Source organism: Pseudopodoces humilis, chromosome 6 (genome assembly GCF_049639895.1).
Source record: "Pseudopodoces humilis isolate 2021_Gansu_Grassland_sample_001 chromosome 6, ASM4963989v1, whole genome shotgun sequence".
Classification (NCBI taxonomy): Eukaryota; Metazoa; Chordata; class Aves; order Passeriformes; family Paridae; genus Pseudopodoces; species Pseudopodoces humilis.
In genome coordinates this window covers 54199384-54226554 of record NC_142205.1, presented here as the reverse complement: position 1 = coordinate 54226554, position 27171 = coordinate 54199384, and the positions used below count along the sequence as shown (strand labels likewise).

The following is a 27171-nucleotide window of genomic DNA, read 5'->3' as shown; positions in this document are numbered from 1 at the left end:
GCCAAAGTGATAAAGCTGATATTGTTTGCAGTGATTTTATAACTCCTGGCTGAACCAGAGATTAAACTTTAGGAAGATGTTTCAAGAGTGACTGGAGTTCTGAAGAATAATGGCTCTGTTGGACCCCTTGGTAAGACACCCCACATGCTAAGTGTTTCTGTTGATGTGCAAGTACGGTGGTTTGACTCGTGTCTCAGCAATTAAATTTTATTTCCTGTCTTACACCCTGTTTATCCATGCTAATAGCTCTCCTAGATCTTCTTGGATAACACCTGCTGTGTAGGAAGGTATAAAATTGTAGGAAGGGCTGAATATTTGTCACCGTAATGTCATCAAAATGGTCTTGACTAAAAGGTGTTGCTGCAGGAGTCTGATTTTTTTCTCAAGCTTCCCTCCATGCATACGAGCTTTTAGTCATGTTTCAAAATAAAATGAAGACGTGCTGGTTTTCTTATTCTTTTTTAATTTTTTTTTTTCATCTGTAAAGCTAAAAATGAAGCTGTTATGTGCATGCTTCCTTCTGCTTGGATGCACTTGCCAGCATCTGCTGCTGTGGGAAGCTAAAGTCACTGATGGCGAAGCTAAATTAAACCTCTCCAGTGTGTGTGTTGAGGGGGCATAAACCAACATCTGCAAGGTGGCCTTGGGGTAAGGGTAGCTGACCCTCAAGCTGATGTGCCCTGCTTAGAGCTTTGCTGTCCTGGGGATGCAGCAGCTGCACAAAAATGAGACTTGGAGACCCCAGTTTTCTTTGCAATATCCTTTATTTACCATAGCATATGTATTATTGCATGGTGTGCTCTCCCTAAGCCCCACCCGTGAGGGCCAGTGGCTGCCTGCTGCTCTGCACCTCTGCTGAATATTAAGCAGCTTCCTAAAAGCAATGAAGCTGTTATGGCTGAACAGCTTCCCCATGTGCAGGCTGCACAGATATCCAGCAAAGAAATCAAAGGCATGATGTCACCAGTATTTCTTATCTAAAATTAAATATCTGTCTTAAGTCCCCAGACACACGGAGACTTTGTATTAGAAACATATACTGAAAGTTCAAACTCTGAGTCATCTCATATATATTTCACTCAAGCCAGGGGAATAGCAGTGAGAATAGACCTGCAAAAGAGCAATTCTCTATTCTAGCAAGATGAGGGAGAAAAAAAATGTACAGGGAAAATAGTAATGGGTTCACAAGTGAAAAAATCTTGCCAATGAAATTGTGTCTCTAATATTCTGTACCTTTGCAATAAAGTCACGATTTGCTGTGGAAAATGCAGCAGAGAATAAGTGGGTCAACTTGTGCTCATTAATGGCAGAGACAGAGTAAGTGGCATTTAAAACAAATCCACTCAAAGGGAAAGTGAAAATTATTTATTCTGAAGGCATCAAATGTTTGTTGTCACAATTGGATTTCAAGAGCAAGTCACAATGCTTTGGGGTGCCGTTGTCCAGGCAGGGTTAAGCCAAGCTCGGGATGTGCTGGAGTCGAGGGCTGTGTTTCTGCTGTTGCTCTCTGCTGCATTGCAGGACATGCTGGGTGGCCACTGCTGTGCCCTTTCTAGCACATGCCACAAGTGTTCCAGCCCAGTCACCAGGGGCTGAAGTGGGAGACACGATGCTGGAAATTACTTGGCCCCATCTGTGCTAAGGGGTAAATTGTGCCAGGCTCATTGTCGGTCCAGTCACACGTCAGCAGCTACACTTGGGTGCAGTGAATATCTGTGGATCAGGAGCACTTTTAATATCCCTCTACCTTTTGTGTCCTTATTATCCCTGTAATGGGCCCTATGTAGTCCCCAGGCCCGTGGTTGTTCATCTTCCCTCATTCCTCTCAGGCTGTGCTACTGATTTTCTTCCCACCTTGGTAGGCTCCTGTGTTGTGGGTGCACCTCAGCTCCTAAATAGTTTTCTCCAAGGTAGAGAAAGATACTTTAAGCCTCTAAAACCTCTACTCTACTAAAAGGGGTTGTCTTCTCCTGTGAGCATTCCAGTCATGAAGGAGCTGTGCAGTGGGTTTCCTTGGATTCTGGCAATGCTGCCCATACAGGAAGGCATGGGGCAAGAGGAAGCACAGAGGCATTTCTGGAGTCACTGTGGAAAAAACCCTGCACTAGGCTGTCCTCCAGCTTTTACTGGATTATAGCCCAGACCTGAGACCCAACAGATGCACTGTCAGGTATGAAGTATTGGCCCAAGATTCGTGCTGGCTCTGTAATGGGAACCAATTCCCCTCTCTAATGCTCAGTTGTTGCATTGCATAAAAATCATTATTACACATTGTGAAATCTAATTACATTATTGCACACTGTGTATACACTCTAATAAAGGCAGTGGAAGCAATAACACTGCTAGTAATACACCATTCCTCTGAAATTGCTATTGGTGTCAATTCTACATTCATTTTTTCTTGATTTACTCTGAAGAGCAAGGCTTTCAGCTGGCTTGCTTTGGCAGGTGGATGAAGTGTCAAGACCTTACAAGGGCTGCAGAGCTCCTACTGCATTAGGGAGCATGTGAGGGGACCCACCCAGTGGTGAGACCAGTCCCTCCTGAGGGTTACAACGCTGTCCTGAGATGGGTCCAAAGCCAGCTGGGCTCAGTTTCCACTGAGAGTGCCCCTTCTCTCCACTGATTGTAGATCCTTGGGCACCTGTGCTCTTAGGTGTCTGAAACCAGATCGGCTCAAATGCCTCCAGCCCTCTGTTGTGCTGGCGTGGAAGAGGAAGAGGAGGATAGATGGCCCTTTGTCACAATTCAGAGACATATATTTGCCAGCATTGAGCTGAGAGGGATTTAGCTCTCAAAGAGTATTTTCAGTTCTCTGCTTCCCCACCGTTAACTTCTCATTGTAAAGCTTGTGTGATGGATATGAACTGCTAGTGCCAACCTGCTGGTTCCTTGCACTCTGCTCTCCTTGCAAGCTGTCACACAAGCTCTTTTTAGTAGTGGAAGAGATGAAGAGGGGCTCCTTAAGCACCTCAGTGTCTTCAAGGAGGTAGGTACAGCGTTAGCAGCCATTGCGATACTGTTTGCAATGTTCCCTGAATTCATCAGCTGAAGAAATCACATTGGGAGCTGAGGAGAGTTGTAGGGGTTGTGATGATCTTCTGAAGATCCCTTCTTTTCAAGTGTGGCAAAAGAGTCCAGGGTTCAGCCTCTGAAGAAAAGAAAGGAAAAGGAAAGATGTCAAACCACAGATTGAGGGAAAGGATGACTTTGTATTTCCTTTCCTAGACAGTTTCAGACACTGAAAGCTGCTGTTCCCATCACAACCTCTTCAGAAGAAGAGAGCTTGAGCCTGCAGCATTTCAGTGTCTCTTTACTTCCAAATGAAATGGGATACCAAAAGCTGGTCCCCAAACAACAGCTAAACATTTACAGGAGAAAAAAACTGGCACTGCTTTGAGTCTGCTGTAAAGCCTTTTTGCCAGGCCAAAGACTGTCCAGGGTCCTGGGCTGGAAGCCAAGCACAGCTGGGTCATCACTTTTCCTAATGTGCCAAGGTCGGTCCCTGGCATGGGGCCGACACAGTTTTGGCTTTTTCACCGTGTGGGGCTGTTTTACATCGGGTAGTAGGGCACTCCAGGAGCCCAGGGCATCCTCTCTCTCCTGCTCTGGAACACAACGCATCAAATGCACCATGTCCTGCTGTGCTGACCCTCCCCCATCCAAGGAGGCGTGTCCATCCACTTTTACCTCTGAATCATCTTGTAAAAGAGGTGATTCATTTGTTCTGCCTACAGACTGCCTGAAAGTGGCTCATGTTTTAGCTTTTGCCTGTCTTTTTCCAAGTCTGCATGGAGACACATAAGTCTGTGGAGCACCAGTGGATCAAAATGTGTAATTCCCATCACAATGTTCTGACTGTAGAGGACCTCCCTCTCTTTAATACTGCAAACTGTGTCTTACAGATGTGTTGGAAAAATATTCTTTGCAGTAGTCAGCAGGGTATGGAATGTATTCTGGCTACAGATACTACTTTTCCAGTTTTTCTGTGCTGCCAGAGGCACCACATGGAAAAAACTTTAAGGGAGCAGAGGCAAGCAGAGAGAAGGTGCTGAGATGAAGGAAATTATGGGGCACTATCAAGGGAGAGGAGAGCATTTATCTCTACTCTAGGTATCCCACTGTTATCAGACTGCATCAGGTAAAAGATGTGTGCAGGTAAGCTTTAATTTAGTTTCAGCTGCTGAACAGGTTTTTTTTAATCACCACGAGCTTGTAATAAGTTAATTAAAAATTTCAGTAAAGTATTCAGCAGTCCTCCACTGGGAAGGTATGCCTGAACTTAGCTGTGTTCTCTTGGTCCCCTGAATTCCTGTTCTGTATGCACATTTCACATTAAGGATGCCACCACTCTTTTTCTGTCTCGTGCCAGTCCCAGAAATCACAGATCTCTGTCTCTGGCAAGCTGTCTGGCAATTCTTCCTTTGGGAGGTGTTTTTTTAGTTCCTTCTCTTGGACAAAAGTCTGTTGAAAAGAGAAGTGCCAAAAGCTATATATGTAAAATCTAAGAGAACTTGGGAGGCAATGAGGAGGGCAGTGACAGATGAGGAATAGGAGGAAAACACCACAAGCCACCCTGTCTTCCTTTCCTGTGGAGTAAGAAGGTCAATCTTCCTCAGCACACAGCTGAGTGCTAGTTATAACTGTCAAGTTTGTATTGAACCTACTACCTGATTTTTCCCTGTAGTAAATTACTGTGGAAGTCAACACTATTTCTGCCTTTATTGCAGAATCATGGCTATCAGATACAGAAGAGACAAGAGGGTTGCCTTGATAAAGGCCTCCCCCTTGACGCAGTGATTTACGAGCAGTACCAGCTTTCCGGGCCCTGCTGTAGCAGATATTGCCGGAATGAGTCTGGTCTCGGTCTCCCCTGGCCTGAAACAGAGGTGTGAATACTGTTGTGGACAAACAGGGGCTTCCTGAGCCAGTTTAACTTCATAAATCATCCGTGCTATGTTGGCAGTAGCCAGCACTGGGAAGTCCAAGCTTACAGGTCAAGCATGGAGAACATTAAATTCCTGGAGACTGGGAATGGTCAGGAGCCCTGGGATCACAGATCTGGCATATGACTGGTGTACAGTGGTAAAACTTTACAGACAGATGCTTCTATTTTTCTTTCTTTTTTGATCACTTCTTGATTAATCTCGCTTCACAATAATGGGTAATAATGCACCATTAGTGGAGATGAGCTGCCTTGCTAATGAACTAGACTGAAGGATTTGTACAGATCATAACCTTGCCATATGCCTTGTGACCTTTCCCTCCTTCACCACCACATCCTTTAGTGATTGTAACCTTTTCCATATTAGTTTCTAGCCTTTTTATTTTTTAAATGGATAATTCCAATTAGTGTCTCATCCTGCAGGTGCAATTCAACACTCATAAAAAATTTGATATCTTGCCAGTCCCAAAATTCAATGGCATCCTTCACTAGGGTTCTGATGCTGGGGAGCAGTGACTCACTAAAACTTTGCAAAATGTTCTAGCTGTCAAGGATGCTGCAATGTGGCATGAGTGGCAATCCCCCTCTCTTTATATCTGTCACAGTGTTTGAAGGAAAAACAAGAAAAATCTGGGCCCCAGGTAGAAACCTAAGCCTGTTGAGGAATTAATGAAATCACACTGTTTGGAGACTTGCAGATGCTGTTCTGTTGGGAGCATGCTGAGGCTGCCATTAAATCCCTTTGGATAAGACTCAGTAAACATCTGGTAGCTTTTTTTGAAAAATAGAAACTGTAATTGTTCTAGGCCTTGCTGTCTGCCCACGCTGGTAATGTGCCTGCGAGGTCTAATTAGTTGACAAGTGACAAAAGAGGCCACCGTAGCGAAGGGGAGGCCAGGTGCCAGGATTGTTAGATGGGTTGGGCAAGAGCCACGAGAGCCAGCAGGTGATGGATGCAGGAAAGGTGTATTATCCCCTGCTTTGTTACAGATGCAGGGACATGAGGAAACGAGGTAAAGTGATAAGCCAAAGGCTCAGCGTTTTGCTATTTGTCTTATGTAAAACTGGCTCTGCAGTTGTCTGTGAGTAGGGTGGTTAGGCTCTGTAATAGCTGGTCAGTGCTAGAAGAGCCCTGACCTTCAGGCTCTACTGAGTACCTTTCAGTGCTTGTGGGAATAAGATGGAGAGCACTTGCACTTGAGTCCATCATGAGCAAGATTAATTAAAACTGATGTAGCTATATTCCTGTTTGCTATCAGTGATAAAATCACCACTCACTGTCAGCAAAAGCTGAATTCATTCAAGGCAGAAGAGAGTCCCATCTGCTCTTATAATATATATATATAGTCTGTGGAAAAGGATTATTAGTTGAGCACAGAGAAATCTGACTGCCTGCTTTGCTCGTATCTTCACCTTGAATTGCTGCTAATTCCTAAATTGATACATTTATCATATTTATTATTGTTATCTATTGTATTTATATGGATAAAATACATTAAAGATGTTGCCTTTCAGGCAAAACTTTCTGAAAGCTTTCCAGATCTGGGGTGGACTGTTCCGGCTGGTATCCAGCTCCTTATCAGTGTGAGGGCTACACGCTGACTGTCTGCACCAGAACTGGACTCGGCAGTGCAGGGATGCCCAGCATGTGTGAACCTGTGGGCTCAGGTGCCATATGCAGTTACTTTTGAGTCTGCCAGTCCCAATGTTTGGGCTTTTTCAGTACTGCACCTATGGCTGGGTTGAACTCTTGCTTTTTTCATAGCTGGGGACGTAGGAAAAGTGTTTTTAAGTGTTTAAGCACTGCTTAGCACATGACTCTAGTTTTGTCTCGAGGAATTAGATCCTCTTCATTTGTCTTGGCTCCTCTCAAACAGTTCCCATCAAAGGGGCAATAAGATAAGTCATGGGGACAGAGTAGTGGTGGGTTATGAGAACATCTCTTGGTCTGTGTTTGCCAGCACTCATGCTGAGGGTGCAATACTTTTTCCAGGTGTTCTGGTAGATTTGGGGGTCTCACAGCAGTTAGTGTCATACCTACACCAACATCTGGCCCATCACTGCTAAACTCGCCAGACCGTGCTGCTGGAAGTGGATTTGATTTGTGCTGAAGTCACCTTGAATCACAATTACCAGTGGGAAGGAGTGGATGAATGTGAACAGTCACGGATAAAATTGTGTAAAGGAGATCACCAGAAGTGAAAACAAGTTCACCAGAAATATCTGCCAGCAAATTCAAAGCCATTAGCTACATTTGTTTACCCATACAGTCAATAGGTCCCATCCATCATCCCACTGCTCCATGGGGAGGATGTGCCAGGGACAATAAGGAAAACCCCACCAGAGACACTCACCCTGAACATTCCTCTACCTCCCTCTCCTCCTGTAAATCAGGAATAACCTCACTAAAATCAAAAAGAATTCTCCAGGGTAGAATTTTGTAAATGAAAAAGGAAAGGTTTCACGCTCGTTTTCTTCTGTCCAGGGCACCATGAAATTAAAATATTTGGGTTTAGATTGCTACTAACCTTAAAACTGTGTTCTGTATTAAAAAAACCAAAACCAAAAGTATAATAGATATTAAAAATAATATATTATATAAAAATATTGTATTATATATAATATGTAAAGATAACTATAATATATATTTACATATATATATGAAGACTTCCAAGTTAATGTTTTGGCAGCCATCTGAGTGCCCTGGTTAGGTTTTGGTCCAATAAATGGGTGCAAAAGAAGTGATTGAATCTCTACACCTGGAAAACCCATGTGTTGCTCCAGACCTTGGCTGAGTTAATCCAGTCTGAAATGATATTTAGTGAAGCTCCCTCTGTGTAAGATATTGCTGTGAAATTTTAGGGCAGACAGAGGAACAAGAGAGTGGGAGATGGATGGATGCAGGTAAAACACATTAAAATCTTTTAAAAGAAAGGCTTTGTTCTTTGGGAACAACAACTGCATGCTACCCAGCTGCCTTTAATGCTTCAGTCCCTTTATTCCTTTGGAAGCAGGGGAAATCCAAAACAGAAACAAGTCAACAACACTACGCTCTTTTTCTTCTTGCAACACAATGCAAGGGCAGAACATTTCAGTTTTTCTTTTAAGATCACAGGTAAACGAGCTGCCATCATCTTTACATTCCTGGCATGATCTACTTCTCAAATGAAAATTTGGGATAACGATTATTACTTATAAACAACAAGGATGACAAAGGCAAAATAGGAAATGCTCTGTAAAAGCAGATAAAATTATCCTGGCACCACCTGCACATTTGTACACGTATATGTGTACATAAAAATAGGAAAGCCTACTGAGTTATTGAATAGAAATGACACTGGCAAGAAGTGTTTTTCCCCAAGCCATTGCATATTCCACAATTCTGTCACAAAAATGTCTTTCCTCCCACCTCTGACATTCTATTGTTGCTTTTCAACCAAAACAAAGTGAAAGGAGATGAAAAGATTGAAGAGGAAATGGTAAGTTATTTTCAAAGGTAATTTCTGTCAGGTTTTATTTTAATCGTGTGCTGGCATGGTGACAAAAGTTACCAGTGTGTGCTCTGAATGATGTTTGGTGATTTGCTTTGCCCCTTTTTTTTTTGTTTGTTTGTTTTTGTTAAATAACAGCAATGTTTGTAACATAAGAATGCTTCTTTCCCAATTTCAGAAGCTCACAGACTGAAAAGCAAAGAAAAAATAGAAGAAGAAAGAATAAAATGTCCACTTTGGATGTCCTAGCTGGTTCAAAATGTCCTGTCTCCTTGAGCAGCCCTTCATCCCTCACAAATAAAGATGAGCAGCAAAGTGATGGAAAAGGGATGGATAACATTGGAACAGGTATGAGATGAGCAGCCCCAAAACTGGTATTCAGCCTAGTGGTCCTGGCGAGCACATGTGGGATGCCCAGCTAAACCCCTGGTCAGTGCAGGATTAATCCCTGCAACAGTGCTTCCTGTTTATTTTCCAGTGATTTCTGCAAGCAGCACCTAGAAGAGAGAGCTGCTGGCTTTCACATCATTAGTGAGCACACTGCTTTTATTTCCTTTTGTCTGAGTGCCTATTTTATAAGATTATCTTATTTTGGAAAAGCTTGCCCTAAGTGGTGCTTTTTGTTTTCACACACGTTGCAGCTGCAAATGCAGGCAGGGTTGTACCACAGAAGGAATTCTTGTACCAAAGAAGGAAGTCTTGCTCAATGTTTGTTTTTTTATTTTATTATCTTTATATATGAGGAAGTACTTTCTCCCAGCTTTTTATTGTTTTACTCCATCTCTTCTAAGCCAATGCTTGCTTACCAAGAACTATCACAGCCTGATCCTTACACTGACAATTATGACACAGAGAGAAGTACATTTATCCTTCTTTCTGCTTTTGTGTATGGTTTTGCAAAGGAGGCATATGCTGCTCCTTGGACTTGAGGTTTTTAGGACAAAATAGATGTGTTAATTGCCTGCCCCAAAGCCTAAAATCCCAGGGAAATCAGAAGAATGGAAGAGCATCTCAGATGAAAATTTGGGATAATGATTATTATTTATAAGCAACAAGGAAGACAAAGGTAAAGTAGGATGTGCTAGAGCAATTGCCTTAATGGCAGCTGCAGGTTCCAAGCTTCCTCAGCTATAAACATCTGCCAGTTCCACCCTGGGACTTCACAGTTTTGGCAAATTGTGGTTTGAAATCTCCCTGGAAAGCCATTATCTTCTGTACTGAGATGGAAGATGCAGGAGACAGAGGTGCTGATCTGGGATGTCTATGAGACCCCACCACAAACGTTGTAGTATTTGCTCCTGACAGAGGAGCTGCACTCACATGGAGTGAGCCCTGAGCTGTGATGGGCTCTCTAACTCCACCACCAGGCTCCAAATTTGGCTCTTGCCCTTCAGAGACTTGCTGGCAGCAAGCACATCCCCTCCCTGATGTACATTCTGGCCCCTGGTTTCTAGATGCCCTGCTGAAGTACCCAATCAGGAAATGCTCTCATGGGATAGAGAAACTGGTTTGCCAGTGCACCAGGAAACACATCAGTATGGCTGGGATCACCCCAAAATTACCCACACTGATGGAAATGCACCTTGCAAGTTTGGAGCTGAGCTGTGAGAATGGCTTGCTTTCGAGTTGATGGTGAATCACTTGAATCTGAAATCAAATGGAGGTCTCTTGTGAGGGTGGGGATGAGCCCACCTTTATAATGGGAAGCCACCTTGTTTTCTGTGGGATTAGATCATGGGAACCCTTCTTTCTCCCAGCTTTTCTCAAAGAGATACAGCGCATTCAATTAACTGTCCATCTGACTTTTACACATGTTCATGCCTTAAAGAAAGTATAACAGCATTTTATAACAATGCCTAAAAGAGATTAGGCCTAGAAAAGAACTCAGTGTAATCCTGTTATGTAAGAGCAAGAATATTTTGCAGGCGATAAATCAAATGCTTCCCACAATAGAAAGCTCCTTCATTACCTTTTAAGCCAGATAAACACTCAAAAAAAGCTTAGCTATAAGGTATGTGTTGTGATAAATAATACACAAGTCAAAATTTAATTGCTAGTAGGCTCCCCATTTGCTCACAGTCATGCAACCTTTTCCTTCCACAGGAGAGCATGTGCAAAGCCCTTAGAACCTCCACGCATTAAAATTGCAATTATGGAAACAATTTATAATCAATATGTGCTTATTAGGGTAACCTGCATGTATGGGATATTTTATAGCAATTATAATCCTGACAGTCCTTTCCGAGAGCAAAATTTGAGTCTTGGTTTTTCCTTTTCAGGTTTCAGTCCCCGCAGTGCCATCTACTGCTGAGATAAGTTTGAATGCTGAATTTATTATTTCTTTGGGGGAGAATTCTCATGCATGGGATGAGGATCTGCAGGGACCAGCATCTGCAGGTGGAACACAAGCTCAGAGGGAAAAAATAAATGTCTGCACAAGCCCAGCAAGCTGGCTAAAGTCTCTCTACCCATACATGGCTGACACCGAAAGGAAAAAAAAAAAAATCCTAGACTAGGATCCATCATTTGTAATCTTACATTACTGAAACCAAATCTTTCTTTGATCACTCCTCATTCACTCATGACAATTCATTATTCAGCCAGTGGGAGTTGTCTCAGCTCCAGTGAAAACCAGGGAGTTATACCAGCTATCAGCTGAACTTCTGGCTCAGAACTGTTAAGAAAAAGGTATGCAGATTTGCTTATTTGTTTTGGAAACAAGGATAAATTACTTCTGCCAACCAAACCTACAGCCTTGCTTATTTCTGAGTGATGAGAAGTCACTTCACTCTTCTCAGAATAATGATTAAGTAATATGGCGAGTGAGGGACAGCTGAGGTAGGTTCTTGGCATCTCTAGTGTAAGTTTTCATGGGTGTTGAAGTTCTGGCATGACTTTACCAAACTACTTCTAGCAAGGGAAGAGGTGTCTCAGGTAGGCTTTAAGATTCCCAAAAATAAGGAAAAAATACAAAAATAGTGGGTTTATTTAAAAAAAAATCAGATCTATTTAAAAAATATATGAAAAAATTATCTTCCTCATGTGGTACCTTGGAGGTGTTCATGTCTTACTCTTCTCTAGTTACACATCTCCTTCCCATAAAAATAGCCTGTGGACCGGGCTACCTCCCCCAGGAAGCCTGTTTTCAATCCAAAAAGGACATCTGGCTCTGCTCTGCTCTGCCAAGGATCTTCAGCTTTGGGGGAAAAGGGTACACAACTCTGCACTGTACCTGAGACTGAGGGTTCCTTCCAGCAGGGCATTTATTACAGGGTAAGGAGCAAAAAGGAACAACCATTGCTTGGCTGAGGGTGTCAGTTGTGCAAGCTATTTCACTGTTAAAATAAACTTTGAAAAAGCACCACTCTGGAATTTGTTAATGTATTCATTGAGGTGAAGAGAGATGCTTCTCCAGAGTTCTCTTCACAGTATGCTGCAGGTGAGGGGAAGTCCCATCCAACCTGGCACACGCCCCTTTTAGTTTTAGTCGAGGTGTATTGAGCAATAAGACGGCTGTAGGAACAAGACCATGACCTAAAACAGGGTCACCTGAAAGGCTGGAGAAACAGAGATCTGGGTGAAGAGGTTCAGCAGGGAGCTGACAGCAAATGCTGAGGAGTGGTCAGTATTTGGAAGGGTTGAAGAGAGAACAAACTGAGAAGAGAGCAAATATAGCTAGCTGTGGAAGCAGTGAGTAGAGCATAGACTGCAAGATGAAGGCTGGAGAGAGCATGCTGTGGGTCAAAATGACAAGGCAAAAAATAAAGCAGGAGCAGGGATACCATCTGTCCTACAAGATCAACTTTTGGTAACACGTATATTGGGCTTTATACAAATCTCTATGAATAATTCTGCATGACTGTATATTTCTTCCAACCCACCTTAGCAAGCATTCTCCATCACAAGTCAGAAACAATTTTCTGAGGAGTAGCTAACAGCCATTTGTCTTTTTTAATAACTTTGGTGTCAGTATTTTTTTATTTATTTATTTTGTAGCTGGGCAGAGAAGGATGAGGTGGAACAGGAGGCATGGAGGATTCTCACCATCACTGGAAGCGCCCAGCTTAGGAGCCTGGGACAACACTGAGTGCATTGACCATCTTCAGAGGTGTCCACCTCCTAGCAGAGACCACAAAGCCTGGAAGGGTGAGTCTGCTGTTTTACACAATTCAGAGCAATTTCCCATTCTGCCCTGAAATTCATTGATGCTACAGAATGATGCCCCCTCACAGAAATTGGTGATGTACACCCCAAAGATGCTTTTTCTTGACATTCTGAGCATCATTCTAGACTGCTCATCTTTCCAGCCAAACTAGTCATTTCCTTGCATTTCTCATATGAGACCTTGGGTTTGCCAAATGGAAGGAGGAAAAAAAAAAAGATTGATGAGGGAACCGGGCTTCTTACAAGAGTGAAGCACCAAGTGAAAAAAAGTAAACTTGAAAGCAGAATTTGCCACTGTCCTGTCAAATCTGTTCATTTGGCCCTGGCTAAATATTTCAACCTAGAATAGCTCCAGCTGCTCACTTGCCTGTGAGAGAACTTGAATTTCAAAATACCCCCTTGATACTCCCTGTGCCTCTGCTGGGAGCCCAGCTCGAGTCTGAGGGATTAAATCTGGATGTTATTAAATTCTGCTGATCAGTGACAGAAATGCCTTCAGAAAGCAGTACTGAGCAGCTGCTTAATATTGTTTTCATGGTGGTAGAGAGGCAAATGTCTCTTGCACTGGCTAGAAAAAGCAGTTTGTCTCATTCCTAGAAGCATTATATTGTAGAAACACAGCTCAGAGCAATACTTCACAGGCTGGCTGCCAAAACTTCAGCAGAAACAGAAGAGCTTCAAATAATTAGCTAGACAGTGCCTAGCAGGTGTCACTTTGGAACTCCTTGGTGATGATAATCCTCAAAGACTGCAGAGAGGTGATTTGACCAGAGAAATCAGGTCCACTACTCACACATTCCTTCATGAACAACCACTCTCCTTGCTCATGCAGCAGTTCTGATAGGAAGCAGCTTGACAAAAACATCTGCAATTTGATCTAGAAAGAAAGAAAGAAAGAATAAATTAGTTTTTTAAGTTGGCAGGGAAAAAAAAAATAATCCCCCTACCCCCTAACAAATCAATACAATGTCTTGCATTGGGAAAGGATGCTGTGTAATTGGAATACAGATCCTGCATGAAACCCTGATTCTAATCTGAGGTATTTAATGCTTTCTGCCACAATAAAAGAAGAGAATTAATGGACTCAGTGGGAAATCTAGATGGCATTTAGCTCTGAATCAGACTATTATTTTACACTTGGCATTGATAGGAGTCAAAATGGGGCCACAAGCCCAAGACTTTCTCAGCAACTTGTGAGTGCCAGTTCCCTTTATATTCCCATGATCCCTGCTTGGAGGCTTCCCTTTCTCCAGCTCTCAATCACAGCAGCAGCAAACTGAAGTAATAAATAATGAAGCCACTTCAGGCTAAATGTGGGTAAAAAATGCATGCATTTTCTCTCTTTTTAAATGTGTGCCTATTGCACATACATGTAAGATGTATCTGACAGATTATAAAATATATTGTACGAAGGCAGACATTTATTACAGAAAAATTGTTTTTTGAATGCATGCTTCCTCTATAAAGAAGGGATGTTTTTCTCACACTCTGATCTTTATATCATGCATGTATATTTAGGATAAATTAAACAGGGAGAGGATCTCAACAAATTTTTGCACTTTCTAGTGACAAAAATACTTATATATTTTTGCAATCTTTTTTTTTCCCCAATATTAAAAGAGCATGTAAGAAATGGGGCAGGGGAGGGAGTGTCATGAATAAAACAAAAACACTAGAAGCTCTCATATCCATCCTAGAGTCTCCTTCCAAGGGCAAGATTTATTTGGAAGGCATCTTTGCAGTGGCCCTCAGGATTCCTTGGATGTATCAGAAGGGCTGTGTTGCCCTTCCCAAGCTCACTGCTGTGCTGACTGCAAACCACATAACGCTGCGTGTAGAAGCTGTTATTTATAAATGTGGATGTCTGATGAGTCCTCGTGATACCTTCAGGAGCGGATGTATAAGGTTATGAATATCATGCTCCAAGCCAAATGGCAAGCAGGGAGCAGAAATGAGGCTGGGATTCAAGAGCTCCCAGTTCCCATGCCTCTCTTACAAATCCTGTCACACAAAGATGAGGTGTGAGAGCAATAGCACAACAAGAAAAATGCTGCTGATGATCACCAGGTGCCGTGTACTCATTCTGATGGTATTCTGGATGCTTCCCTTCAAGCAATCTGGCTTCCTTCTTGTCTGAAATACCTAAGGGTTGGCCTCAGGTGTTTGGAAATGAAGAGGTACAGCAAATCATCAGCAATGCACTTGCCAGATCCCACAGAGCAGGGATGTGTGGCTCAGCAGGGAAGAGGAGGGGCAGCCAGGCACCCTCCAGCAAAACCAGATGATGGACAGTAGGAAAACAAGGAGGAACCCTACTCCTGCAGGTCTTGTCAAAGACAGGGCTGTGGGACTGCACTGGGGAACAGAGAACCATATGAGCAACTCCTTGGCTTTGGGCTCAATGGCCAGTTTCATTGCAAGCATATTTTTCCCTTTTACTTAGAAACAGATGTCTAGAAAGACAGAAGAGAAAATCTATTTGAGAAAGACTTAAGAGGGCTTTCTCTCTCCTTCCCCAGAGCAAATGCTCATAACAGGAGATTGCACTGTGATATTGCTGGAGCCACGGAAACATTTTCAGGCTAGGGATACCCCATCTGAGTGCTGAGAGGAAGGGCTCAGCTGCAGGGCTCAGGTAACTCACGGCTGACTGGTTCCTTTCAGACCTGCAGTGTTTTATTTCACAAGCCAGTCAGGCTCTGCGGAGACTTGAGCGTAGCTTGACAGAAGAACAGTGGTTTCGTCCTCCCTATCTTTTCTACCAAATTACCTTTGCCTTTGTAATCAGATGGGCTCAAATGTTTGATAATCTCAGATTTGTTGGTAGTGGATATCGTGTGTTGGCAATCCCCAAATTGTGCAGCCACGTTTTAAAAATAATTGCGCTGAAGTGAAGATAAGCTATTGTCTCCAACTACAGGCTTTAATAAAGCCTGTGTATCAGAGGATGGTGATCCAAGCCAATTTAACCTAATTGACCCTCCTAAGCCTTCTTCCTTATCTAAAGGCTCATTCTTTCCCAGTCAGGCTCACGATACCTGTGGCTTGAAAAGTGTAATTTTTAATGACCCATTATCTACAGTATTTCTGATCCAGATAAATAAATGCAGGCATCCACCTCTAGATGGATGATTGATTTAGTTACAGTGGTCATATTCAGTCATTTAGGGAGAAGCAGCCTGCAAAAGCCAGCAAAATGAAGATGAGATTGGAGGGGGCTGAGCATAGGGTTTACCTTGACAGAGGAAGCAATTTCAAGTAAGGGGAATCCAGTGTTGCCTATTTAATAATCCATGGAATGTGAAAAGGCCTTTCAGAAATAATTATTCTCTATAGTGTTGTAACAAGGAGAAATTCAGTTGCTGCAAAACTAATTCAAAATTTCCCTGTAAGTTTTGATGGCTCATTTGGCATCAGCTTTTGGAAGTGGAGAAGGAAGGAGCACGCCATGCTGATCAGCTCAGGGCTGGGTGGCCTGGGAGCATGCTGCCAACAAATCTTGCTGGCTACATCAGGAAAAAGGCCTCCAGCACAGCTCTTTGCTTTTGTTGCCTTGTGTCCTGCAGTCCAGTGAGAGTGTTCAGACAAGAGAAGTGGGAATACAACTCCTGTGGCAGGATGAGGAATACCACATAGCTCGGGCAGAGAGGGAATTGGAGAGCGATGCTGGGAGCAGGTAGATTAATCCATCTAAAGGGCACACAGTGGTTTGGCTGGATACCTGATGTGAATGCAGAAGAACAGATCTCCTTTTTGCTCCTGAGTGGGAATACAAATGAGAAAATCAACTCAGACCCCTTCCACCTCTTAAAGATGGAAGCAGGACCCAGTGTGCTGCTCCACCAAAAGCAGGGCAGACCCAGTACAGTAACAAGGCTTGCTGGGAGGCCTGGGAAATCTACTGATTGGACATTTTTGCTAGTTTTTTGTTGTGGAGGTTTGCTCTGCTCACTCCCATGGGCTCTGCTGGCAGTGGGCAGCTGTTTTGAATCACTGACCCCAGCTAGATGAAGCAAACATCTGCCTTTCATCCAGACACAGCTGCTTCTGGGGTCAGGACTGCAGCATAAGGAGGAGGGTTGCCCTCAGTTAAACCTTATGTTGTTGCATTTAGGGGGAGGAGTGGAAAAGGAGTGTTAGCCTGTATTTAGTCCATGTATTCTCTGCTTCTGTTTGAAGCCTCCCTGTGGAGGGGTCTCCGTTTTGCTGTTGGCTCAAAGGCTTGGTGTGCCTCATGCTGTTCCTGGTAACACAAGAGGATCATGTGTGCACACACTCACCTACATGCATACACTCACCTACATGCATGCACGTGTACCTACAGAAAAGCATGCAGGCTTCCTTCTGCCAACTTTTGGGTAGCATCCTGAGAGGCTGTGTCAAGTGGCACTTTCTATTGTTGGCTTGGGAACCACAACCTTTGGTGTTTCTGCCTGGTTTCAACGCCTGCATTTCCAAATGAGCCCTGTGTCAGGCAAGCTATTCACATTGGGGTCAGTCAGGGAGACAATTTGGGACCACAGCCTGCGGTATTTAGCAGGACTCAGCTGCAGCTTGCAATAAAAGACATCTCTTTCTCCCACCTTATTCTGCTGAAAACACACTATTTCTGCAAAGCATGTGGAAGGATTTGACTCCACAGGCAGAAAAGAAGAAGGGGCTGGTAGGACTGACACCTTTGTAGCATCAAAAAATGCCCATGGAATTAATTTTTTTTCCTTTTACTATTCATATTCCATGTATGACTAATTGATGTAGATGCTGTTGCTGTTCCTTCCTGCTCTCTGTGTCTGGTGGAAATGGGCAAGAGCTCTGTGGCCATCAGCAAATAAACTGGAAGTAATGATTGTAATACATGGAAAAAGGATGGTTTTGACAGGAGGGCCCACACATATTGCCCTAGGTGCCAGTCTGTGGCAAGGAATTTGCTTTGGAACACTGGAAGGACCCACCCACCACCACAGCAAAGGTGGTCTCCTAGACCTCCGCTGCTATTTTTCTGCTCCAGCCTGAAACTTTGACTTCTGCAGCATCTCCTGCCATATTTAGGCTTTAAAATAAAATGTCCGAGCTGTACCAAGCTTGTGCACCATGAGTAGAAAATTATCAGGGCACCATGACATTAATAAACCCTAATTGCCTAGTCCAGCTTCGCCTGGCTCTCCACCTGCAGGGTCCACCCATAGCACCCACCTGAGCCCTGGCCCTAGGCATGGCTGAGGGTGTTGGGAAGCATCATGTGCTGAGGAATAACTTATGGAGCAAAATGAGTTGGTGGAGGTACGTACTTGTCTCCTCCAGGAATTATGCAGGCTGAGTGAGCCTTTAATCGCAGTCAGGGGAGTTCAAGAGCAGCTGCATTTCCTCTTGCTTCTGGTGGTGTGAGAGAGTGCAAGTCAATGCTGACAGTCCAGTGGCTGAGCCTGTGGTCTGCTGCCTGAAAAACAAGCAGAGATTAAGGTAGGGACTTCTTTGTCCTGGTTTGTAGGGAGCAGTTGCTCTGTTTATGAGCATGATGTGATGTATTGTGGTGTTTGTGACCCAAGTGTCATTTGAAAGCAGTTGCTCCTTCTCTGGGATGCCTGTTGGGGAGAAATCTGAGCCCTTTGGGGAAGCTGAAGTATGCAATGCAATCTCAAGGGAGGACAAGATGTTTTTTACCAAGAAGGGTCAGAGATGGGAGGAATTAAGTCTGTTGGGCCATGGTGTGAGTTTAGAGAGACTAGGTTAGGAGGCAGAGGAAGGTGTTGCTGCCTAAATTACGGCATTTGACCTTTTGTGCCTATAATAAATAGCCCAACTGAATCAGAGTCCAACTGCACCCATCCCACGCTTGTCTCACTGACTATCACCACACTTGAAGACGCTTCAAAGGAGCGTGCAGTCAGCAGCTGGTGTTAGTCAAGAGTAATCCCACCCTATTGGAAAGGAAGCAGGGGAAATATTTTTGACAGTGAGTGAAACAGAGCAATTTCAGTAGATTGGCCCAGATCAGATTCAGCAGAGAGGGAAATGTAGAGAGGCAGCCCAGAAATCAGTGCATGGAGGAGAATAAATGCCACTGTGTGTGTCGGGAGAGACGTGATGTTTCAAAAGCGTGTGGTGAACTAATGTAGATTTCCCCTGCGGATATACGTATTTATTTAGCTACAGAAACAGAAAAGGTGACATTCTCTATTTCCACAGTGTGGCCCACCTACAGAATTCAATATTGTAATATTAGAGAAAAGCCATTAGTATGGTCTTTAATAAAATACTTGGACCTGACAGGTAGGTTATTGACTATTATAAAGCTGTTAGATTTAATATGAATCTCCTTGGCAAACCCTGGTATTCATCACATTTTCATGAGCAGGGAGAATTTGTAGATATTGCCAGATGTGGTCTCAGAGTGGAGAGCAACTCAGATAAAAATTGCAAAAGCAGCTAAAAGATGCATGGGCTGAAATTCCACTTCCAATCAGACCCAGAGGATGCTGTGAAAAGATTTAGTGAGTTACCTCCCAGCAGTTTGAAAGTCTTCTGAATGCTTTACCCAGTTGCCTTAGGAGAGAGTAGAGTGGGCAGAAACTGGTTAATCTGACCTTTATATTAATTTTATCATACAGATTACTTTAAATCCTGAAGCAGAAGGTTATATAACCCTGTTAGTATTTGTTGTTGTAGCTTTGAAGTACAGCACAAGTGTCTGATCCCTGATTTTGTTTTGACTTTTTTAGCATCTTACTGTAGGCAACATCCAAACTCTTTTCGCTGTATGACATGCTGCTCTTTTTAGCACTGCCTTCAAGTTTACAATTTCTCAATAATATCTTGTGTGATTTTGGAAAAATAACCTCCCTTCTACTTTCCCTGGCACATAGTTTATTCAGTCCTAATTGATCTCCCGGAGAGAAGAGGGAAGGGCTGCTGTGAACTTCCCTGATTTCTCCTCTGTAACTCCACAGCTTCTATCTTCAGCTTTTAAATTTATTTTGAAGTCGTGCCCAGAGATGTTCCTGGTTAAAGTCTTAGTGCTGTTCCTCTAGCTACTGTACAAACACAAATAATAAACCCCATGTCTTTGGGAACAGGAGCTGTGGGGTTCCTAAACAGAAGGGATAGGTTTTCAGAGAAGGGCTTTGCTAAGACTGATCCAGCTGCTGCCTATGAGAGACGTGTACTCTTGCAATCACAAAGCAAACATGCATCATCTGATTTCCCTGTGCTGGGATCCTCTTTCTTTGTATGGTTTGGGGGTTTTTCTAAGATAACATTCTATAGCACAGCCTCTCTGCTGAGCATTCCTGTTGTCCAGGCTTGTGTTATCAAGTTTTGCCTTTGCCAGTTGGCTCCTGCACTTGGTGTTTCCATAAGTCTGGTGTGAGCTGTGAATGCTGTTGTGGCCTCTTCACGGGCTTCTGAATCAGATCAAAGGGTTGCATTGAGGGAATTAACACTTTTGGCATGAGAGATAATAAATAAATGGTGATTAAAACAGGAAATTTTTTTGGTAAATTGAAGGCATTGGCTGAAAAATTTTGGTAACAAAGTTTTTGGAGACTAAGATACTGTCTGACAGATATCATTGTCCTAAAGAAAGCACCTAAATATGCTGTGTGGACAACATTAGGAGAACTTGAAAGAGTTAACATCTAATCAGAGATTTGGTTTCCTTGACTGACAGACAATTTTCAAAAAGAGTGTGGTTTGTCAAGAAGTCATTCCCTTCTTCTTCCAGAAATCTCTCTTTGAAACCAGGGCAGGCAATTTCCTGCCTGTGATGGCATTCAAGACATGAGATACCCTTGTGTTTGACAGCAAAGGACACTGGTTTCATTTGAGCTTTTTCCTTTATCACTGACAACAATAAAATTGTCAAGTGTGTGATTTGAAACATCAAATTCAGTATGAACTTTTGTGTAAGCAAGGGACATTGGACATAATAACTTTTTTCTCCCATCTGTACTGATATATGGGACATCCGAATTGACAAATGGTAAAGATCGGCTGATGTATGTGTATGGTAGCTTATATGTGAACTATCAACACACCAGCAAGGTTATAATGAAGTCATCTTTTGAATTTAATAATAAATTTCCCTTTCTCAGCATTGGTCCAAGGTAATGAAGTGGTGCTTCTTAGCAGTGAAGACAAAGAAAGGCTTTGTAGCTGAGGAAGTGCCCATTTTCATTGCAAGTATGGAAATAGCGTCTGTCAAATCACGGTAGTACTATTTTATTTTTATAGAGAGGCTGGATGCATTTGTACCTGACCCAAAACCCCAAAGCTATCTCTTTTCATTTAGAACATATCAATCATGTTAAACAACTGATGATTCTGAGTATTTTAGTTCTTGAGTGCCTAAACAGTAAGATTTGAAAGTCACCTGCATTTTAGATTTGCTAACTTCAAGTCTGTGTGTTATGTAGAGACAAATGAGATCTTTATATCTCCTTTCAGATACTGGCCTTGAGCTTCATTTCATTGAAGTGTAAGTATTACAAAGTATGGCTGAGCTGGTTCATGGAGAGGAGAGCAGACTTTGCCTTGTCTTTGAGCCATGACTTCAGTGTGAAATGTCAAACCACTAATCTTTGTGTGATGTGTATCACTCTGTTGTAGCTCTGGCCAGGTGAACTGTAAATATTAGTTTTTAACCCTGTGGCTGGGTCCTTAGAAGGTTTCAGCTTGTCATGAGTATGACAAAAACTTTTCAAAGTTTTGTGGGCTTTGTTGTCTTTTAAAAATAAATTGGCATTACCATGAAACTGCACCTCAATACCTTTTAAAGTGGGTCTTTATAGGAAGAATTATCTCAAATTAAAAATACTGGCCTGTAGACTGAGAGCAGCCAAATCCTTAAGCCAAAGTTGCTTGTCATGAGCAGGGATAGAGCAAAAGGTTAACAGTGATCAGGGCTTACATCAGCTATGTAAAAGCTCAGAGGAAAACTAAATGGGCACGTGTTCAAATGTGATAAACTCACAGCAGTGGTTGGTCTCTGATAGAAGTCACTCTCCACACTTGTGCTTTTTCCCCTCCCCAGGCACAATGCCCTGCACTTTACCACTGGGGTTAAGTGCAGCTGTGGGCATGGCTGGTTATAGGGTTGGATCTGGCTGATTGTAATGTGGTGTATTGCCATAACCCACTGTATTCCACATTGTGCCTACACCCAAAATTTGTCCAAAAAGGAAAATTGGTGGCACTATCCTGAGCTGATCAAAAACCTGTGGGGTCCCATGGAGGTGATCCAGAAACATCACTCATTTTTATGTTAGTAGACAATGGCCCCCAGGCCAGAACAGTGCATTGGTTTTAACTCCCAGACCTCCTTCCACTCTTAAATTACTACTACCTCCAGCTCCCAAGGAGCAGAAATACATGATGCCACAACTTCTTTGTAAGAGCAATTTAGCTTTTGGTGCTGAGTGGCACTGTTACCAGCTGAGTTATTGGGAAAAGCCTGAGTCTAACAGGGTATTTATTTTACTTAGCAAAAATTATCCAACAGTAAAAGCATAGTTGCTGCCATTAGAAATATGACTGTTTGAATAAAAGTTATGGCAATAGTAAGATTCAGCTATGGTATGTTAATTTGAATGTGCAGTAAATCTGTCGGGATTGCAAGTCAGTTTAAGAGCTAAAATATAATTGTTGTAAAACACTGAACTGCAATTTATATGTATTTTTCCCAACTGCTTGTGGGCTAGCAATATTTCAGTTCTATAATCACAATTTGAACTTTTTAAAAGGTTTTTTATACAAGTCAGCAGAAGTGGTATTTTATTACTTTTCTTTTTGTGGAGTTCTTTGAATGCAATACACTTTTGGGGAGGAAAATGGTTTAGGGATAAAAATCAGCAGAGACTACACTTGCTTCTCTTTTCTGAAAGATAGACATGTCTGAGTGTGCAATGAATAATTTGTCAATCAATTTGCAGCTCAGTGAAAACAACTGTCAAAGTGGGCTTTTGTTACTTAGATTTCAAATGCCATTTGACCCTGCAGATATGCTTTCTGCAATGATGGTCTGTGATATCAGGTAGATATGTTTTTTAAAATAAAAAAAAAATAGCAACCTAATATCCTTTTTTTTTAAGAAATTACTTTGCCTGCATAATTGAGTAGGAAAAAAAAAAATCCTATAAGCTGCTTTCATTTTGATTAAAAAGTTAAATTAATGCTCTGTCAGCTTTCAGTCTCAGGCATCTTCAGGAATGGTGTTTCAAGGCAGTTGCCTTGCCTGCTGGTTACTCAGGATCTGCTGCCCATCTCCTCAGATGAGCTGTGTTGTCTCTGAGGAAGCAGAGGAGACATGAGCCAGGGTGCTGCATCTTGCTTTGAACATCTGGTTAATATCAGTTATGTGATGGTCCTTGTACCCTCATTTGAGAGTAGGCAACACATCTCAAGAATGGTGTGTAAGCATCACCCCCCCAGCAGAAACTCCAAGGGATGGTGGAGAAAAGGCTTTAGAGCCAGCCCAGTCTTCACCAGGCAAAGGGCTTGGTGCATTCCATTAAACTCATCTTCACCTGGGTTTTCAAGAAAAATGTGTTTTCATATTGCCTGACACCTGCAAAAGAAAAACCCCAAATGAGTTGGATGGTGTCTTTTAAGTCCTGAATGTTGGTGCATATCCTTTAATTAAGTAAGGAGGTTCTCTGAGCTTTTAGAAAAAAATCAGCTTGGGACAAAGCGATAAAAAATTTATATTGTCTGTTCACAGGCAAGAGTTTTGGGAAGGAAGTCCCCAGGAGCCAAATGCCCTGTTTGCAGGAGATAAACTCATGAAACAAGATTTGAGGGGGACTGATGGCTTTGGGTCCTTATGGGTTAGTGGTGAGACCTGAGGCCTTGGGATCTCCTGTGGTCTCTGCTCACACCTGGGCTGTGTCAGGCTCCTCGGAGGGGTTATTGCCAAGGGTGTGGTGTTGTGTTGAGTTCAGACCCACAGAAGATCCTCTGGAGATACCCTGGGAGCTGCCTGAGGAGAAAGAGAAGGCAGCCTGTTCATTTATCCTTATTAGGAATTACTTTTCAAAAGCTTGTAAAGGTTCACTGCTCCAGAGGAAAGTTATGTCTGCTGATTGAGGAGAGGAAGGGAAACAACAGAACAAGTTAGGCTAATGCAGCCTTTTAAGTTTTGCAGTCAGATGAGCTTGAGAGATTAAAAGGAAAGAGAAAAGGATGGTGCATATGCTTAAGAAAAGGATAAATCCTCCTTTGTACTCATTACTTTGCTGTGGTTTTGCATTTTACTTCCTTCATTTTGTAGGTTTTTAAAGCATTAAGGGAAAGGAGACTTGACAAATCTTTGGCAGATACGAGCTGAGCCTGAATTAGTGCAGTGAGACCCATCTGCATAGCCTGGGCTGCTGTGACTTTCAGAGCTAACACACTTTACATTAGTATGGTGTGATGGTCAGAGCTCACAAAAAGTGAGAACCAGGGATAGTTTTTTAAATTTTCTTGTTAGTTATGTTGAAGCATGGCGTTTCCTGCTTGCTGCCAGGAAGGGGCCAGGTGCTGCTTGCACTGAGGGGCACATCTTGCATTTAAATGGCTCTCTATCAGCTTCTCTGGGCAGAGGATGCAGAGAATACCCAGCCCCAGAGCATTCACAATCCACTTCAGAGACAGGAGGAATAAGGAAGAAGAGGCAGCATATGGAGAGTAGATTCCCAGTAGAAGTCACTACTGGCCCCAAATCCAAATGAGGGAGTTTTGTGGATCCCAAGCAGGGATAATTGTCACCATGCCTATAATACCACACTGGTCCTTCCCTGGCCATGAAATTACCCTTGTTGCAAGTCTAGTTGAACCATTAAACTAGAAATTCATTCTCTGCAGACACACTCAAGGCCTTGGCAGTGTACCAAGGGCGTGCCAAGGTCCCTCCACCAGCAGGAAGGGCAGGTGCTTGCAAGGATATGGGCCACTGGCTGTAATTCAGCACCTGAACTGGTGTTTGCTGACAACTGCCTCTCTGATTGCATGTGTTTTTCAAAGTCAAGAGATTGCTGCATATAATGGGAGAAAAAGGCCTTTCAGATGTTGTTTGTGGTCTTTGGGTTTCAAAATCAAGACATCATCCATCTGTCAGCAAACACAGCACACAAAACTTGCAGGAGAATCCTTTCCAGTTGCTCTTTCCCTGTAACAAGACAAAACAAGAAAGAAGAAAAGGCATTTTATTGTGAAGTCTCTCAGGCTTGCAAATGCACTCTGCCATCTCTATGCTTTCTTTTGTGTTCACTGTGCTTGGCTTGGCAGGAACCTGCTCTGTTATCCTTCCCCGTCCCTCCTGCTTCAAAGCAAAGCTGCAAACCCCGTTAAGAGTGAAGTGCAAGGGGCGCAGAGCTTTGGACAGGGGAAGGAAAACAAGCTGAGAGAGGCTGCAAGCATAAGTGCTCATACTGCATAGGTTAAGATGGAGAGTGACAGGGCCCAAGAGCAGGATTTAAGGGAAAGGAAAAGCCCTCCCAGGGCAGAGGGGGGTGTGTAGTGACACCATGAGACAGTCCCAGCAGGTAGCTACTGTTAAGAGAGAGTTTGAATGTGTGGAGCTGCAGAGAGCAGTGGGAGGGTCTGCTTGTTAGACCCTGAGGGCTGCAATGAGAGGATAACCAGATGCCTCTTCCCCAGAGCTCTCTGAAAAAGCACATGACAGCCACTGCCCTTTCTTGCCATTTCCCCCCTATTTTTTATCTGCTTTTACATCAGGTAGCACACTGTTTTCCACCTCCTGACTGCTCAGGGCTGGAGGTCACAGAAGTGGAGCATTCCCAGTGTTGGGGCCAGCTCTGCTGTCCCTGTCTCATTGTTCAGGAGCAAGGCATCAAAACCCCCTGTTCCTGCCCGTTTGGCTGGACAGGGCTGAAGTAATTTCTCTCTAAATATAACTCTGCGCACATGGTGGAGCCGAGCTCTGCTGGCATAGCAAAGCACAAGGAAAGGGAAGGCCAGATGGCTAATTCATGCTGAAAGGCAGCATGAGGCAGAAAAAGAAGACAGGCAATAACTTGGCACAGTTACCAGTTTCTTGGATGCTTTTGGAGAGAGCATTTAACCTTTCTGTGCCACTTTACCTTGGCTTTTCAAGTTTTTTTTTTCAAATGGTGATACCTATTTGTCAGGGACTGTAACTCCCAAAAGGGGATAATCATGGCACGCAGACTTTAGGCATGTAATATATGAGATATTTAATCAAAAAAGGGAAGCAGGTGCATCCTCCTGCAAATCCAAATCATCCATTTCTGTGACTACAGCAAGTCTTGGCAGGTAAGTATGATGGTGACTTCACTCATTTGTACCAAACCTGTGTCCTGTAGGAGCTCCTTGCCATACATGAGGTTAGAATTCCCTTAAATCAGCTGGGGAGCATGATATCACTTTTTTGTTTATTTTAAGAGGACAGACAGTACCTGTTGGAGCTGACCTCTGTGGATTTGTATGTCTTTTTGGGGGAAGGTTGTTTTGGTTCTGTGAGCATGGACCAGCATGATTTTGGCTTAATGCCATTTTGACTGAGCCGTAAATGAAGGTTTCCCTTCTTGTGGAGCTACATGTCTGACACTCAGGTATTACCCAGAACAGATGCTGATGCAGATTTCCTGCTCCTAAACAAAGTGGGTGAACAGGATCTTTGTTTGCTTAGGACTCAAAAATGGTATATTTTATATGTGACTTTACTGTGACCTTACTCAAGTCCTCCCTTTTTGTACCCACTCTGCCTGGAGGCAATTTTCCAGAGTCCCTTCAGTCTGCCTGCCAGAATGGCTTTCTGTCCTCTGGTCCTCAAGCCAGGGACTCTCTCTGTCCAAATGTGCAGGTTGTCCATCCTGCCTATGGATGCAGCTTATTTTCTAGAGCTGGAACTCTGAGGGCTTGCAGCCTAGTGCTGTAGCTCTAATTGCTCATTCCTTGCACAGGAAGCTTGAGTGCTGGTCTGTCCATGGCTGGCTTAGATGTGTAGGAATGGGGCACAAGGGAGTTGGAAGGATGAAGTGACTCCTCAGTGGATGCTCTTATGTAGGAAAGAGAGGAAGTTAGCACTCAGACAAAGTTTCTGTCTCAACACTCAATATTTACCTGGGCTGTTGTATTGTCTGGGGCAGAGCTCTGTCATCTGCTCTGGCACATGTTGGCTTTGCAACTGCTGCAAGAAAAGGTTAAGGACCACCTATATCCTGCTCAGAGTGCACTTAGGAAAGTACACTGTGCCACCAAATGGAATGCTCACAGGTATTTCTTCCAGTGTATGTGTTGTTCATATGTGCCAAGAGTGGAGAAACTGATGCCATGCTGTGCCACAGGCTTCAGGTGACACAAACAATTACAGATGATGAATTATGTGCAAACATTGCAAATTATCACCTCCTTTGTTTACAGGAGGAAGATACAAGCTAGCTGACCAAAGTAGCACTGTGATGATAAAAGCCTGAAACCAAAGCAAGACAAAAGGTCTCCAAGACAAAAGGACAACCTCTGCTAACAATCCCTGAGATCTGGAGCTGGGATTTCTCCTAGGCTGGGGAAAATGAATGCAGTTAGTTATTGGCTACTTGCTGAACACCCACAGAC

General features: G+C 43.2%; 1 long non-coding RNA gene across 2 annotated transcripts; it reads left to right on the top strand.

Annotated features, from left to right (window-relative positions):
* On the top strand, positions 1-27171 carry LOC148184188 (uncharacterized). Of its 2 annotated transcripts, none has more exons than XR_015772787.1 (5): positions 1-130; positions 8615-8784; positions 10716-11124; positions 12433-12582; positions 26980-27171. It is a non-coding gene; the product is annotated as an uncharacterized LOC148184188 (long non-coding RNA). The 2 variants fall into 2 exon arrangements; XR_015772786.1 differs by lacking the exon at positions 26980-27171 and adding an exon at positions 14298-14903.